Genomic DNA, 7,754 nt, shown 5'->3' on the forward strand with positions numbered 1-7,754 from the left:
ATCCATCCATCCATCCATCCATCCATCCATCCATCCATCCATCCATCTATCTATCCATCTATCTATCCATCTATCTATCCATCTATCTATCTATCCATCTATCTATCTATCTATCTATCTATCTATCTATCTATCTATCTATCTATCTATCTATCTAATTTACACTATACATTGTAATGAATTAAACTATCCCACCTTTCTATCTAATCATCTATCTAATTTACAGTATACATTGTAATTAATTAAACTATATCTTTAGGGGCATAAAATAGTGAAAATGTTTTTTGTGATACTTTCACTTCCCAAATACTCCAAAATATTTATCTATTTTCTTAACTACAACAAATAAGCCCACAAAAATATACCATTTTGCTTTCATAATCCAATTAAAATATTTCCTTGAATCTTATCACCTTTTATTTGGTATTTGTGTATACATGCTTATGTATGTATAAATACATACATATTAAGATGTATATAGTATGCATGCATACATGTATATTTATATGTATACATCTATCCACATTTGTGTGTGTGAGTACACATTCTTATGACCATTGCCTGGTCAATCTCTCTAGGCCTTATTTTATGTATAAAATGAATTAGTGGGACTGATTAATAGGTAAGGTATCGTCTAACTATAAAATGATATATAGAGATTTATGGTAGGGTTGTGATATTAAGAGTTGTGTGTTCATGTCATCTCTTTAAAATTTGCTATTTCTATTGAATTGTGAGTTGTTCTTGATTAGGGTAGTGTATGCCCATAGATTGTACTTAGTTTATTCATCATGTAAATGAAAATAGGAAGGTATGTAACATTTAGTATTTCCTCTCGTGCTTTTTCCAAAGATGAATGCCTTTTTATTCTGATAAACAAAAATATAAAACTAAAAACTGGTTGTCCACTATAAGAAATCTACAGGTCATACTTCCTCATCTAACTGACATGGTGATAAAGTTCAGTTCCTAGTAATTTCATAAATAAGAAAAAAAATAGCTTCAGGACATTTTTGTCCAATTTTTTATTTTGCATGTGTTTTGCCCAGATTATCATAAATTTCTAAATAATTAGGATGCAGGTGCCATGTAGCAAGGACATTTTGCTCTTCTTTTTCCTACAAGTACCAAGGTCTTACCCCAATGTTTGAGTTCATTAATTTTAAGTGAAGGGGTGGATTCTGATGATCTCCCAAGATTCTTCCAGCTCACACATTTTTTTTTTACTTTTTTTCTACTCCTATTTATGGAAGCACCTAGTCTCTATAGATATTTTAACTGTTTCTCCACCATCCTCTTAAATAACTCCCTCTTTTCCATCTTTTTCTATTTTACTTAGTTTGGTTTCTCAATGAGAGAGAGAAATTTTACTGTATGACTTCAGATCATGAGTCCTTTACTTTTTCTATCTATTTTTCAACAACCCGTGTAGCCACTAAACTCTTGTTTGGGGACCATCTGTTCTGCTCTCTCTGGTCCTTGTCATCAGAACTGATACCTTCCCTACTACCGGACCTTTCCATCTGCCATGAGCTGAATATGGCCACATGTAAATCCTTTTATATTTTGTTTCCTGCAATCAGAATGTGATCTTCTTGAGAGTAGATATTACCTAAATTTTCTTTTAATATCTTCAGTGCTTAGCACTTAATCCTTAACAAATACTTTCTCATACAATTTTATTCTGAAAATAAACAAAAATGTAGAATTTGCACTCTCAAGCAAAACCTCGATTACCTGAATCTCGACTAACTTAAAGAAGTTTCTTCCCAAAGTATATGATAGATGTACCATAGGAGGAGAGAAAAAAATGTAACTGACATTCTTTATTTTTGTTTATTGTAGGCATGAAGGTGTTAGAGAATAATTATCAACCATTTTATGCAGCATTAATAGCCCTAGGCTGTGATTGAGTTAAACAATATTGTGTGAGCAGTGGCATTTATTGACGACTATTCCCTGGGAAAATTAAGTCCACAAAGACAAATCTGCCATATGTGCAGCATGTGTATTAGTCTAGTGTTTGTCTTTCAGGAAAAAAAAAATGCTTCAATATGGATATCAGCTAGAGAGAGATTGGCTGCTACCGTATTGGTCACCTCCTTAAAAGTGAATGAAAATTTAATACTGGCCAATATCACAACTGACTCCTGGTTTAAAATTCTCTTACTATCAATCAATAAGCATTTATTAAGCATCTGCTATACTCCACACAATAGAAATACAAAAGCATAAATGAAACAATCTCTTCCCTTATGGAGTCTACTTTCTGGTACAATGGAAAAAGCACTAGCTTTGGAACCAGAGGAGACTGATTCACATCTTATCTCAAATGCCTTATCTATTAAAATAAGGTGGTTGGACTAGATGATATGTCATTCCTTACAATTTTAGATCTCTTGTCCTGCTACCAAATGAATGTAAATATATACAAGATAATTTTATCAGAAGCAAAAGACATTAGCTATAATTCTTAACACTTTTTGTCTTCATTTGTGTTTGCTGACATATTTGCTCTCTAAATAGATATTTTAGTTGCCTTATGTTTGTATTCTGATTCTTTCATTAAAGTTTAAGATCTTTAAGAGTTCCTTTATTTCTTTTTTGTCAGTCTTTCCACAGCATTCTGCTCTATCCAAAGTAGGTATGCACTAAATGTTATCAATTATGTATCAAAATAGGAGCTTGTGATAATTCATGGATGACTGAAAATTCTTTTTAATTGAAAAAATAATTAAAATTAAGAAGATTGAACTGGATGCCATCCAAAATCCTTTTCTGCTCTAAGCAAGCTCCTCTGAGGCAACCAGGTGGCTCAGTAGATAGACCACTCACTGCACTTGGAGTCAGGAAGGCCTGAGTTGAAATCAGCTCAGATATTTACTAACTATGTGACCCTGGGCAAGTCATTTCTGTTTGCTTGAGGTTTCTCACTTGTACAATAGGTATGATAATAGTGCCCATACCCATGGTTGTTGTGTAGATCAAATGAGATAATATTCATTAAACATTTAACATGGTGATGGCACATAGTAGTTACTTAATGGATGCCTATTTATTTCATTCCTAAATCCTATAATCTATTATATAACTATGAATTGTTATTATTATTCATTCTATGGACTATATATCGAGGATGCTGATGCAAAAAAGAACAATACTTTTAGAAGTTATATGATAAAAATAGTTCACTTGAACAAAATGGAAAAAAGAAATAAATATTTTTGTTCTTGTTCCAAAGATTGATTTTGAACAATATGTTCACAGATGTGAAGCTGCTGCTGCTGATGTTTGTCCTTAATTCTCAAAGAAGACAATGCTATTTGGAAGGTGATGTCATGACATTCAAGTGAACTGGGTTTAGGTGAGGGAGAGTTGGCAAAATCTCCAGCCTCACTTTCTCCTCTGGAGCCATCAGGGTCCAGTGACCAGATATAGATCAGGACAATTGGAGATAGCCCAGGATGCATTGGTGACCTTGACCTTTTCAAGCTAAGGTCTTCAACAGGTCCCAGTTTGACTGAGGCAAAGCCCATGCAATGATTAAGACTTAATAAGAAATGAGGCAGAGAATGGCCTCTTTACTTCTCCCTACCCCCCCCCCCCCAAAATCAGTTTGGGAGGAAAGACCCTGAAGGTTTCTGACCAAAGCTGAAATAATTACTATTTACATTCTGCGTGAGTACTGAACTGAGGGCCTGAAGAACTGGGCTCTAGTCCTGGCTCTGCTGCTTCTTAGGTAGAAAATCTTGGGAAATGATTGTAGATATCAGTTTTCTCATTTGTAATTTAAGCCTCTCTTGCTCTTTGGTCACATCAATAAAGGGGATACACTTGGATATAAGGTTGGGATAGTGTACATAGATGGATCCTAGAATGTGAGGAAGAAAAAAAAATCTACCTAGAAGCAGTAGAAAATGTGACACTCAGGGACAAAGAAATTAAGGATCAGCCAGAGGAGGGATGGAGGGCCTGAAAGGAGTCTTTATTTTTGTGGAGGGAAAGTTTCCTCAGTAGGAGAATTCAGTCAAGAATCTAGTAGGATAAATTTGCCATATCCTTAGAATAAGAAGACAGACACTGCTATGCACAATAGGGTCAGAGTAAAGGGATCAAGGCAGTGAGGTTTTTTTCACAACTATAGAAAGGTAATAATTTCCCAGAAGCATCCTCTGAGTGAAGCATGAGATTATCAATACTTAACTCCTTATTATTGAACAAGGTAATATAAGTACTCAGCAATGCCCCTAGCTTTACATGTGAATGTTATGCCCAGGATTATCTGTCTATGTGGATTTTTTGTTTCTTTATTTTAAATCTACTGAAAAGAAATACATAGCTGCTCCTGGAGAATTATAATTTCTTTGAACTTTTGAATTTTGAAGACATTTTTGAGAACATTTTTCTCTATTTTATTTTTACTGGGAATCCCATTGACCTGTGCTCAAATGCAAATATTTTCACTTGCCTGTGTAACCTTGATTATGTCATTTGTCATCTTTGGGTCTCTGCTAAATAAGCTTTTGAATGCTGTTTAGCTCTAAATCTCAACTAATTTTATACTTCTAGTTCTTTTCACATTGAAATAATGTGTTTCATTTTAATATAATTTACATTAATGCTCTAATTTGATACTACAGCTGCATATATTACTTATTAATTTGCATGGTTGAATGCTTAAATATAGATACCTGTTGTGTTGTTTTTATGCTGTGAGAATAGTGTAAGATGAAATGAGAATTATAGATAGTAAAACTTTCAAGTGTTGATGTGAAGTATATTGAATTCAAGAATCATCTTGAAGGATGTTTATTCTAAGTGTGCTTGCTGGTCCTATAGATAAAGCTGTTCTTAGGAATCTCTTTGTGGGGCTGTGAAATATTTATTATACATTACAAGACAGAGACCTTATGTAAGTTACCAGAAACAGTGACACATTCTAGAATGCCTGGTAAGATAAGTGTTGGAGAAAATAGCTGGAAAAATATTCACTAGAATCCTTGTCAAAAGAAGGATACAAACCAAGAAATGAAGGAATAATTCTCAGGGACTTGTTTTGTTTTCTTGAGGGCATCTTATTCTTGAGACAATGGCAGCATTGGGAGCTATGTAATAAAAGTACTATTTCAGACTATAAATCATTCCACATATGATACAAGGAAGAAGTTGGTTCTTAAGGAATTTCATCCTATTGCCATGACAACACTGCACAATGACTTTAGACATTTGGGTCAAGTGAGAAAGCATTTAAATTAGTATGAAAAAAGATTTTATTAGCCAAGAAAGGCTGCCAATATTTATAAGAAGAATGAAGCATATTTCTGATATTTTCCAAGGAAACTGATGCCAACTTGTGCTTTGTATGTGGATAAGTACCTATATAAGTATTTGGAATGTAGGCACATCGATCTTTTTTAATTCCCACAAAAATATAGGAAGTACAGAAGCAACATCCTCTTAGTGAAAGATCATTTTACCAGGTTTGATAAGCATAATTCAACCAGGAAACTGAAAGTTTCTTTGTCTGACAAAGTATTGTTAGAACAAGCTTTCTTCTTAAGAGGCTGCTTTACCAGAATCTTCTCTTTCTCTGGCTGAGGTAGAAACTTTGAAAGCCAAGTACTTTTGAACCTCAAGGGGCATTTTTGAGCCTCAAGGAGACCCATAGCCTAAGTATTTTAACTGCACACAAGGCCAAGCATTCCAGGGACACAAGACTGAGCAGAAATAGTCAGAATGTGGCATTTCTAGTGCATGCATCCAATGCTACTTGGAAAGATGTCCCAGATATTATATTATACTGTGGATATTTGAGTTAAAGTCAAGTTTTCCATTGGTTTTTGTGTTTTGGAGTCTCAGAAAATAGAGATATGCGAGATTCATAGCATCTCTCAGTGGAGATATTGACTGAAAGATGTCAGAGGTCTTCTCACTAATTACAGTGTCAGCTCACAAAAGATCTGATAAAAAAGGATTCAACTTAATTTTTCAATGCAACAAGCACTTGTAATGTTACAGATACAGGAAATGAAAGACAAAACCAAGAATGATCCAGGCCCTCCAGAAAGTTACATTATGCTAGGGAAAACATGTGCGTAGCTCCTTTACTTTGAGTTTCCTACACTGATGAAATCGCATGTCTAGACTTTTGCCCCTATTCCCCCAAAAAAGCAACAACATGTTGATCTAGTAATAACACCCAACATTTATATAGTACCTACTACTATCATTTGATACTCACAACAATTCTGGGGTACAGGGAACCCTGTAGGTACAATTATTACCTGTATTTTACAGATGAGAAAACGGAGTCAGACAGAGGTAAAGTGGCTTGCCCAAGGTCACACAGTTAGTAAATTTCTGAGACAGGATTTGAATTCCAGTCTTCATGACTCTAGGCCTGGTACTCTATTTACTGTGCTGTCTAGCTGCTACTTTAGCTGATTGGAATTCATCTGTAGGTGAAATTTCACCCCATATATTTCTCTCCTGTTGCATGCTTAAAAACCAACACACATTGTATAAAGGCAAGTAAAAATAACATAACTAACTTATGGGAGTTGCTTCATTCACTTCCTCTTACTCCATGGTTAGAAAACCTTCCTACTTTTGCTTATTGTACAATGAACTAAGCTAGTGGTCATCACTATTCATCTAATTCAGTAGAAAATTTATTTTAAAAAATGCAACTATGCAGAAGGCAAAGCAAAGAAGGAAAAGGAGTGTAAGTAGGGGCTATTAAGGGTCTGAAGGTGACAGGGAAAGGTAAGGGCATCTTTCAAATTTTCAGTAGTAGCATTTATTCTTGTTTCTTTTTTTGTCATATACCTCAAAGTGCTTCAGGTATTTCTGATGACAAATGAAACTATGGAAGTAGACAATGTTTAGGGGTTTCAGAGAATTTAGTAGTGGGAACAGAATTTAGAGCTTATCTGGTATAACCTTCTCATTCTGTAGATGATTGCTGGTAGGTAAAGTGAAGACCAAGGTAATAATGAAAGTAAGTACTTGAACCTAAGTCCTGATGCCAGATCAAATACTTTTTGATTTCACAGTTAGAATTAGCACAAATATATTAGTATTTGTTCTTTATAAGAAAATCCACAAAGGGAAAGTAATACATATTAAATTATTATCTTTCTTTATATTTCAAAATCTGTCTGAGTTTATGGCAAGGTATGAGTTGCTTATTTAAAACAAATTGAATGAACGGCTTTATGCAATTCCCAAGGTAGAACATTTTAAAAAATTATTTCCAATTAAATTTAATTTAGCTGCTTTTAGGTTTTTCTTGTAATAGAGAAGGAAATGTAAATTTAATGGTTTCTCTTGTGGGTGAAATAAAGTTTCTTGGGAGTCTATTGTGTTGCCCCATGTATAAACTTAAACATCTTGGCTGTTGTTTAAATTAGGATCTCCAGTACTTAACTTAATTCTGCAGAATGTGTTATAGATAGGCTGACTTCTGGGCTATCTTACAGAAGTACCTGGAGAAGAGATCTCAGGAAGAAAAGAATTAAAACTTGATAAATTACTTTTTAATTATAATTTTTTTTTACTGGGAGAAGGGTGAGCAGGCAAGCTTCTAGTGTTGAAATATAATCATGTGTCTCCAGGGCCTAGTCTTTTCTCTTTTCTTGTGTCTCTAGGACAAGAAAAATGACTGAATCTTGTCTTGAAAAAGTTTAAGATGAACAGTCTTTATCTATTAAATCAAGTAGCTCCATTTCTGAATAACTACTGAGTTCTGGCAG

The sequence above is a fragment of the Petaurus breviceps genome, unplaced genomic scaffold, assembly GCF_028583685.1.
Source record: "Petaurus breviceps papuanus isolate PSGF00001 unplaced genomic scaffold, PetGlider_PUasm1.0 90977, whole genome shotgun sequence".
In the NCBI taxonomy this organism is placed as follows: Eukaryota; Metazoa; Chordata; class Mammalia; order Diprotodontia; family Petauridae; genus Petaurus; species Petaurus breviceps.